The 9,902-nt window shown below is 40.9% G+C and overlaps 1 long non-coding RNA gene across 1 annotated transcript; it reads right to left on the bottom strand.

Annotated features, from left to right (window-relative positions):
• Nucleotides 1-3,088: 3,088 nt before the first annotated feature.
• LOC108523932 (uncharacterized) lies at nt 3,089-9,470 on the bottom strand. Its single transcript, XR_001883940.1, has 2 exons — nt 9,403-9,470; nt 3,089-6,706 (listed from the first exon to the last, which is right to left on the bottom strand). It is a non-coding gene; the product is annotated as an uncharacterized LOC108523932 (long non-coding RNA).
• Between the last annotated feature and the right edge of the window lie 432 nt (nt 9,471-9,902).

Below are 9,902 nucleotides of genomic sequence, written 5' to 3'. Positions count from 1 at the left end.
AAAGGATTTTATTTCTCCTTCACTTATGAAACTTAGTTTGGCTGGATATGAAATTCTGGGTTGAAAATTCTTTTCTTTAAGAATGTTGAGTATTGGCCCCACTCTCTTCTGGCTTGTAGAGTTTCTGCCGAGAGATCCGCTGTTAGTCTGATGGGATTCCCTTTGTGGGTAACCCAACCTTTCTCTCTGGGTGCTGTTAACATTTTTTCTGTCATTTCAACTTTGGTGAATCTGACAATTATGTGTCTTGGAGTTGCTCTTCTCGAGGAGTATCTTGTGGCATTCTCTGTATTTCCTGAATTTGAATGTTGGCCTGTCTTGCTAGGTTGGGGAAGCTCTCCTGGATAATATCCTGAAGAGTGTTTTCCAACTTGATTCCATTCACCCCTTCACTTTCAGGTACACCAATCAGATGTAGATTTGGTGTTTCCACATAGTCCCATATTTCTTGGAGGCTTTGTTCATTTCTTTTTACTCTTTTTTCTCGAAACTTCTCTTCTCGCTTCATTTCATTCATTTGATTTTCAATCACTGAAACCCTTTCTTCCAGTTGATCGAATCAGTTACTGAAGCTTGTGCATTTGTCACGTAGTTCTCATGCCATGGTTTTCAGCTCTATCAGGTCATTTAAGGACTTCTCTACATTGGTTATTCTAGTTAATCATTTGTCAAATCTTTTTTCAAGGTTTTCAGGTTGTTGGCGATGGGTTCGAACTTCCTCCTTTAGCTTGGAGAAGTTTGATCATCTAAAGCCTTCTTCTGTCAACTAGTCAAAGTAATTCTCCATCCAGCTTGGTTCCATTGCTGGTGAGGAGCTGTGTTCCTTTGGAGGGGGAGAGGCGCTCTGATTTTTAGAATTTTCAGTTTTTCTGCTTTGTTTTTTCCCCATCTTTGTGGTTTTTATCTACCTTTGGTCTTTGATAATGGTGTCATACAGGTGGGGTTTTGGTGTGGATGTCCTTTCTGTTAGTTTTCCTTCTAACAGTCAGGACCTTCAGCTGCAGGTCTGTTGGAGTTTGCTGGAGGTCCACTCCAGACCCTGTTTGCCTGGGTATCAGCAGCGGAGGCTGCAGAAGAGTGAATATTGCTGAACAGCAAATGTTGCTGCCTGATGGTTCCTCTGGAAGCTTCATCTCAGAGGGGTACCTGGCCGTGTGAGGTGTGAAGTGTCAGTCTGCCCCTAGTGGGGAGTGTCTCCCAGTTAGGCTACTCGGGTCAGGGACCCACTTGAGCAGGCAGTCTGTCTGTTCTCAGATCTCAGACTCTGTGCTGGGAGAACCACTACTCTCTTCAAAGCTGTCAGAGAGGGACACTGAAATCTACAGAGGTTTCTGCTGCCTTTTGTTTGGCTATGCCCTGTCCCCAGAGGTGGAGTCTACAGAGGCAGGCAGGCCTCCTTGAGCTTCCTGCCGCTTTGTTTACCTACCCAAGCCTCAGCAATGGCAGGTGCTCCTCCCCCAGTCTCTCTGCTGCCTTGCAGTTGGATCTCAGACTGCCGTGCTAGCAATGAGGGAAGCTGTGTGGGCGTGGGACCCTCCAAGCCAGGTGCAGGATATAATCTCCTGGTATGCCGTTTGCTAAGACCCTTGGAAAAGCGCAGTATTAGGGTGGGAGTGACCCGATTTTCCAGGTGTTGTGTGTCACAGTTTCCCTTGACTAGGAAAGGGAATTTCCTTCCCCCTTGTGCTTCCTGGGTGAGGCGATGCCTTGCACTGCTTTGGCTCTTGCTTGGTGGGCTGCACCCGCTGTCCTGCACCCACTGTCTGACACGCCCCCATGAGATGAACCTGGTACCTCAGTTGGAAATGCAGAAATCACCTGTCTTCTGTGTTGCTCATGCTGGGAGCTGGAGGCTGGAGCTGTTCCTATTCAGCCATCTTGGAACCATGCCCCCAGATAGTCTCCATATACATTTTAAAATCAGCTTCTCAATTTCTAAAACAAAAAAAGACTCCTGGAATTTTGATTTGGATTTTGTTGTGTCTGCAGGTCCTTTTGGGGGAGAATGCATGCCTTAACAACATTGAATCTTGCAATTCAGGAACGTGGACTATCCTTCCATTCATTGAGTTCATATTTAATTTCCCTTGGCAATGTTTATAGTTTTCAGTAATTAGGCCCTGCTTATCTTGCACTAAATTTATTTTTCTATATTTTATATTTGTTGATGCTATTGTAAGTGGTATTGCTTTTATAATTTTCTTTCCCAGCTGTCTTTATAGCTAATACATGGAACACAATTGATTTTTGTGAATGACCTTGTATCCTGTGATGTTGCTAAATGTACTTATTACTTCTAGTAATTTTAACTACTAATTCCTTATGATTTCCTTTACATAATCATAGTCATATCGTCTGCAAATTAAACATTTTTATACTTCTTCCTTTCAACACTTTCTGCCTTTTCTTTTTCTTGATTTATAGCCCTAGATAAGATCTCCTGTACAGTGTTAAACAAAATAGCAAAACAGACACTCTGACCTTATTTGTTATCTCAGGGCACATTTATTCAATCTTGGCACTACTGAATAATTCTTTTTTTTTTTTGACAGTGTCTTGCTGTTTCTTCCAGGCTAGAGTGCAGTGGTTCACTGGCTCACTGCCACCTCTGCCTCCTGGGTTCAAGTGATTCTCCTGCCTCAGCCTCCCAAGTAGCTGGGATTATAGGCACACACCACTGTGCCTGGCTAATTTTTGTATTTTTACTAGAGATGGGGTTTCACCATGTTGGCCAGGCTGGTCTCGAACTCCTGACCTCAGGTGATCCACCCACCTCACCTCCCAAAGTGCTGGATTGCAGGTGTGAGCCACTGTGCCAGGGCCAGGCTGGATAATTCTATGTTGCAGGGCTGTCCTGTGCACTGGAGTGGGATCGGCAGCATCCCTGGCTTCTCACCCACCAGAGGCTGGCAGCACCCTCTCACCCCCTGGTGGTGAAAACCTAGTAAGTTACTCTTCAAAAACAAGAACATTTGGAAACATCTGTTTCCAGGTATTGACAAATATTTCCTTAAGGCAAAAATCATCCCTAGCATCACTGTGCCCTTGGACTAGCCAAGTAGAAGAATTCTCATACAATGTTTTCGTGTTTTCTCTTTATTTCTTAAGGATAAAATGCAACATACATATTCTACTTAACAATAAAGCTGATGGAATAGAAGAATCATTATTAGCTTTTGAGATGGGCAAAGATTTAAAACATTGGTGTTTTCTAGTGTCATGATTTGTCAATCAAATTAGTTTTAGAAAATAGTTGGTAAATGTCTGACAGAAAAAAAAAATTAAGGTGTATGTAAGTGTGTAAAACTGTTAAAAATGCTTGAAAACAAACATTCTAATCCCATGTCATATTATTTTTATTTGTGGAAAACAGTTAAAAACTGCCTGTCAGAGAAACTAATCCCTTAACACAAAGTCTTTTAAGGCAAATAAACGTTTATGAAGAACAGTTGAAATACGCCTGCTAGGAAGAAGGGACATTTTAACTCATGTGAGCTTTCAGCTAAGTGAAATAGGTGGACACCAGATGAAAATGCCTGAAAGAAAAGATGGACATTAATTCCTACTCCTGAACACTCGCGTCTGCACGTGGTTAGAAACTCAAGACAATGAGCAGGACACAGAATTCTCTCAGAGTATACCACACAGATCACAGTTACACAGTATTTCTGCTTTTAAAGCTTTGCTGAAAACGTTTTTCATCATTAAATGTATATTATTAAACATACACTGAAAGCTAATTGAAGGGATTTAAATAATAAGATTCAGGCACAGTTTGTAACAACAATTGTTAAAGTCCATTCATTTTTTTTTTTCCCAAGAAAGGCGAGTGAGGTAGTTTATACTGTATAGACGTTGTAAATAGTTGATAATCCAGTTTGTTTAGAGATCATTGACTCCAAGAATCATATTCCCAAGTGAGCTGCTTAACAAAGGGATCTTCTTTTGCAGAATGGAGGAAAAAAAGAAATCAACTCTAGGATTTTTTCCTGAATAAGCATTCCTAAAATGTCAGTTCCCTCTACCACTTTCTCCTGGAGGACATAATTTTCCCAAGTGTATATCAAGAGCACTAGGAATGGGTGAGGGGGAGAGGCTCTGAAGGATAGCAAGTAGAAGCCCAGTATCTGCCCTTCTTTTGTTTGCAAAGAATTGCAATGAATTCACTAAACTTTTTAAAAACAACTCTTGATAAGGCAAAAATTCTTTTAATACTTAGATGACAGGCATCTTTGCATTTTAACTGTAGGGGTTTGTTTATTCTTAAGAATAAAATTGGTCAAAAGAACCTCTTTAATCACACAAATATCAGTTTGTGTATCTACTAAACATTCTTCTCTAATCAATTCGCCCTCTGATTAAGAATAAAAGTTATATCCAATGATACTAGTATTGACATGGTCTTCCATATATATATATATATATATATGGAAGTTGAAAGTTGCCAGACATCCTTGAATAAACTAGAGTGATTATACTTATTGACTCAGCTAAGTCTCTGCCATGTAAAACCACATGAAAGTGGACAAGAAATTGTATTTTACCTGTTACCTATTAGGGATTTATTTGAAACTGGTGACAAACTGAAGTAAATCTTAAAACCTTCAGAATTTACTCACACGTTCTAATGTGTTTTTGGTCAAAAGAAATAAAAATTCTCAAATAAAAAATTTAATGAAGAGATGTGTGAATTATCTACATAAACATAACAGAATTGAACTATTTGAATGCAAGGAAATGCACTGAGAAATGTCACTCAGTTTGCATATATATGCAGAGACATAAGGTAGCTATTTGAAGAATTTCTTCCATATGTGGTCATAAATCACTGCCATTTTACATCTTGGGACGTGGCAATTACATAAAGTAAAATGTTCACCCCTGTTGTCTGAATTGCAAAAATGGTAAAAGCATTTTTTTCAGACTCTAGAAATTCATGATGTAGTCACGTGCCACCAATTATCCATACATTAAAAATGAATAAAATGTAGGAATAAATATAAACTTATATAGAAGGCACGTTTCTTTTAATGGGTTTTCAGGCAAAAAAAAAAATTCTCAAATGAACAAATCAAATGAATGGATCTTGTGTTTTCTATAAAAATATAACAAAATCCTAAATTCCAGCAAGTTATCTACATGTTTTAATATAAGCAATGTTTCATATAGATACCAAGGTGTAATATAGCATATAAAAGATTTCTTCTACAAATGGGCTTAAATATTACCACGTTTCGAGACTTGTGAAGTAGACAAAAAGATGTTTTCTGTATTTGTGAGCAACTCCGTCTACTGCTTGAATTGTTAAGAGAGAGTCATTTGGGCCTCACTACAACCAATATAAATTCATCAAAATCTTGTCTGGGATACATGAGAACTCTGTCCCCAATTCCAGCTAACCCGAGAAGGACTATATTCACAGTCTCAAGAGGAAAGGCAGAGCTGTCCAATCCCTTAGAACCTTTTAGATTTGCTCCAAATGAGAAATGTGGGGACTATGTGTTCTGGGTGGTCACAGGTCTGGAAAATGGCTCTCCAGGCTCCTGACAGTGAAACAGTGGTCATCTTACCAGACATGTATCTGATTTTCAGCCTCAGGCTAATCCACAATGCTCGGCCATGCCTATGATTAACAAGCAAAAGCAAAACCTGCTTTCACAGTTTATAAAACCTGGATAGAATAATATTTTTCAGCATTCTTGGATAAAGCAGTTCTGCATTTTTAAATTGGGACTGCAGAAGTGACTGTCTATAGTTGTGAAATATAAAAAATGGTACGTCTGATCAGAAAAGGCAGCCTGTGCCTGGCAATTGGAAAGATACTGAGCACCATAACCATAATGAGAAAATAGAGGCTCTGTGAATGTTAATACATATGACACCCTTTGTCAAACTAAGCTTCACTAGGGGGACCTGTGCTCATAGAAGAATATGCTTTAAAAGTATCAATTTTCCACAGTTGATGATAGAGAAAAGTTCATTTGCACCAGAATGCTGACAGTCACAATACACAGCCTGATGTACATAACAATAGAGTTTTCTTTAAACAGAAGTTATTCCTCCTCCAATTCAGGAGTCAGTCAGAGCATAAATATTGTATGTTTCACTTTAGAAACTGATTCTCTTTAAAAAGCAGATCTGGATTATTTTGCAGGGTAGAAATGAAGGCTATTTCTGGCATTCTTGCTCAAAAAGTCAATATATGTACATTAAGTATAAAAAAGGGTCTCTTTCACCTCTTTCGTTGGGTAGCATTGGCTACATAAAGAACATTGCTTATCCCTCGGTCTAGGGCCAAGTTCATTTCTGCTAGGAAGCTGAAATACTAGAAGTGATTAGAGTTCCATATTCTAGATTGGTCTTTCTTCTGGAAGGACCACATCATCTTTCCTTTACTTTTATAAAAAAAAAAATATCATGAGAAAGCTTCAGCTGAATTGGTGAACCAGTGCCCCTTCCGTAGTTCATGCTGACAATGTCCACTGCTGAGGGCCAGCAATACTGAGAAGGCTGTAGGGACAAATATGGCAAACATAGTGTTGTTTCTTCCCTACCAAAATGTAGGATCTTTTTGGCATATAATACATGATAGCAGCTATCTTGAGGATATTTTAAGAACTTGGTTGGGGTTTAATCACCCATTCTGCTTGAGGATTTATACGATATACATCCAATATATAAGCATCTGGATCCAAGCAATGCTCTCCTAAAAGAAAAAGATCAGAGAATAAGTGTACATTTGTGTGTGTGTGTGTGTGTGTGCGTGCACACATACGTGTATGTGTGTGTTTGTGAGGTTCAAATAAGGTTAATATAGTTCTCTTGGCCAAAGTAAGTAGGCATATGTTAAGGTTTCTTAACAAACTCTTCTTCCCTCTTCTCCCTCTCTCCCTTCCTTTTTTTTCTTTCTTTCTTTAAGACTGTGAAGTATGGGTATATCAAATAAATCTCATGTGAAATTGTGGAAGAAAGCAGACATACCATCACAGGCAAATTGTTCCCTTGCTTCATGGCATCAATTAGAAAATTATGGCAAGGGCCAGGTGCAGTGCCTCACACCTGTAACTCCTCACACTTTGGGAGGCTGAGGCAGGCAGATCACTTGAGGTCAGGAATTTGAGACCAGCCTTGACAACATGGTGAAACCCCATGTCTACTAAAAATACAAAAATTAGCCAGGTATGGTGGCAGGTGCCTGTAATCCCAGCTACTGGGGAGGCTGAGGCAGGAGAACCACTGGAACCCGGGAGGCCGAGGTTGCAGTGAGCCAAGATCGTACTACTGCACTCCAGCCTGGGTGACAGAGTGAGATCCTGTCTCCAAGAAAAGAAAACTATGGCAAGAACTTGTTTCAGGTATAAACTCAGCATTTGTATGCTAATACACGTCCTCCGATGGTTTTATAGATAGGTACTTGACCAGAGCTAGAGAAGATTCAAGTCAAGTTCATTTTAGGAATGGTCATTTTGTTTCTTTACTATGGATGTAAAGCCCATAGGTAGGAAATCCCAAAATGGTAACAACTAAAAGATCATTCCCTGGGGCAAACGTATGCGAAAGTCTTTATGTGCAGTGTGCTTGAAATGTGTGCTGAAGTCTCCAACAAAACGACCAAGAGCTGCCTGCACGCTCGGCTGTTGGCTTCATTCACTTACCAAATATTAATTCTGTGCCAGGCACTATTCCAGGAGCTGGGTTTACAGCCATGTATCAGTCAAAAACATTCTAAGAGCAGCATAAGGCAACTAACAAATATAATAACAAGTAAGTCCACCGGTGATAAGAACATGAGAGAAAGGCCAAGCATGGAAGGCGTGTTCGGGAGGGTGCGAGGAAGGGGGGTCTCGCTGAGAAGCTGATTTATCGGCAAAGACCGGCAGAGGCCAGGGACTGAGAAGTGAGGCTGTCTGGAGGGAGGGCATCCTGGGGAGAAGTCAGAGCACGTGCAGAGGCCCCAAATCCAAGCCTGCCAGGTGACTGGATTTACAGGTTTAGTGTTTGACGGGACCCGTGAGATAGAAATTTCAGGGGCATCCACATACAGGTGTATTTAAAGCAGTGAGATGGATTGATCTCACCACGGAAGGTAAGTGCAAATAGAGGAGAGTTCCGAGGACTGAACCCTACCGTTCTCCAACCTTGAGAGGCTGAGAGGACAGGAAATAAGGGGCACAGGGGCTCCAGCAGCACAGCCAGGAAAAGTGGGAAGACAGTCAGAAGCTTAGGGTGTCCTTGAAGTCAGGTGAAGAAAGTGTTCTTCAAAGGAGGGAAAGATAACTCAGGCAGTTCTAAAAACAGACGAGTTGTGTGGTGACCATGACAAGAGGGCAATTCTGGTGTAAGTGCTGAGGGACAGAGCGTGCCTGGAGTGGCTTCAAGAGAGAACAAGGAGGAAGAAATTGGAGTGTAGACACTGATTCAAGAAGCTTTTGTTGTAAGGTGGAACAGAGAAACGGGAGTAGACTTAAAGGGGGTCAAGAAAGAATTTTGTAAAGGTGAGGGAAATTGCCAATTTTTTAAATGCAGATGGAAATGCCGCAGCTGGGAGGGAAAGGTTGAGGGTGTGGGAGAGTGGAGGGTGCTGGCGAGAGGAGGCACTGCCCTCAGTGGGAGCACAGAGCGCCCATGGGTCTGTGAGGATATTCACAGACCAAGCGGGGAAGTTTTGTTGATCCCTCCCCTGCTCCCCCAGGGAAATAGAAAGAATGAATTTGGGAGGAGAGTGAAAATAGGGAAGTTAATAAAAATGGTGTCATGCTTCTGAAAGTTCTTATAGTATTCTCTGCTTTGTTTTGCATTGAGTCTCCAGAGAGACTTTCCAACTTCAAGTCACAATGAAAAGACCCAAGCCAGCTAGGCACGGTGGCTCATACCTGTAACCTCAGCACTTTGGGAGGCTGAGGTGGGTGGATCACTTGAGGTCAGGAGTTCGAGACCAGCCTGGCCAACATGGTGAAACCCCGTTTCTACTAAAAATAAAATAATTGTCTGGGCATGGTGGCGGGCACCTGCAATCCCAGCTACTAGGGAGGCTGAGGCAGGAGAATCATTTGAACCTGGGAGGTGGAGGTTGCAGTGAGCCAAGATCATGCCAATGCACTCCAACCTGGGCAACAGAGCAAGGTTCTGTCTCAAAAACAAAATAAAACAACAACAACAACAACAAAAACAGGAAAAGATCCAAGCCTACTCCATATCAACACTAAAATATTCTCATTTAAATTTTGAAAATATTTTAGAAAAGTTGTGCAACTGTTGTCACATGAGATAAAAATATCAGAAACCTACTGATTTTAGTTTTTATCTGAGAGATTTATAAAATATACCTTTATGATAATATGAACATATTTCTTTTAGAATAATCAGAGAATTGAGCAGTAGAAATTATTACAGTATGCTTACCTATATTTCCTCCAATTTCATATAACCTTTGGTTCTGAATCTTAATACATTCTGATGAACCATGACTGAAAAAAAAAATGAGAAAGTAATGTAATTTTAGTACTCTATCCTGATCTGAGGTAAAAATGCATGTTAAACAACCAGGCAACAAATAATTCATTCTACCTTGACGAAATATATCCCACAAAACTGTATCATGACTGAAGTTATGATAAAAACAACTGTTTTTCTGTCTGACACAGACAAGAAGCTGAGGCCCCGGGAGGACGGGACTGCTCCCCCCAGGATGGGAAGCCGCAGTGCTCCACTACATAGAGCCCATTGAGGCCACAGCTACCAGCTCCATTTTAGGGTAGTTACTGTTACTGACACATCAAGGCTGGCCACGGAGCCGCTGCATGTTTAATACTGCCTTGTCGTTGGCCATGTTGCTCTCAATCCAAAAGAAGTCAGGTTTTATTTCTGCATTTGCCAAAGAATTGAATGGGATTATCAGCCCA

This window comes from Rhinopithecus bieti, unplaced genomic scaffold, assembly GCF_001698545.2.
Source record: "Rhinopithecus bieti isolate Rb0 unplaced genomic scaffold, ASM169854v2 scaffold_73682, whole genome shotgun sequence".
Classification (NCBI taxonomy): Eukaryota; Metazoa; Chordata; class Mammalia; order Primates; family Cercopithecidae; genus Rhinopithecus; species Rhinopithecus bieti.
Note: the sequence above shows the minus strand (reverse complement) of the source record. Positions and strands in the feature narration are given on the sequence as shown.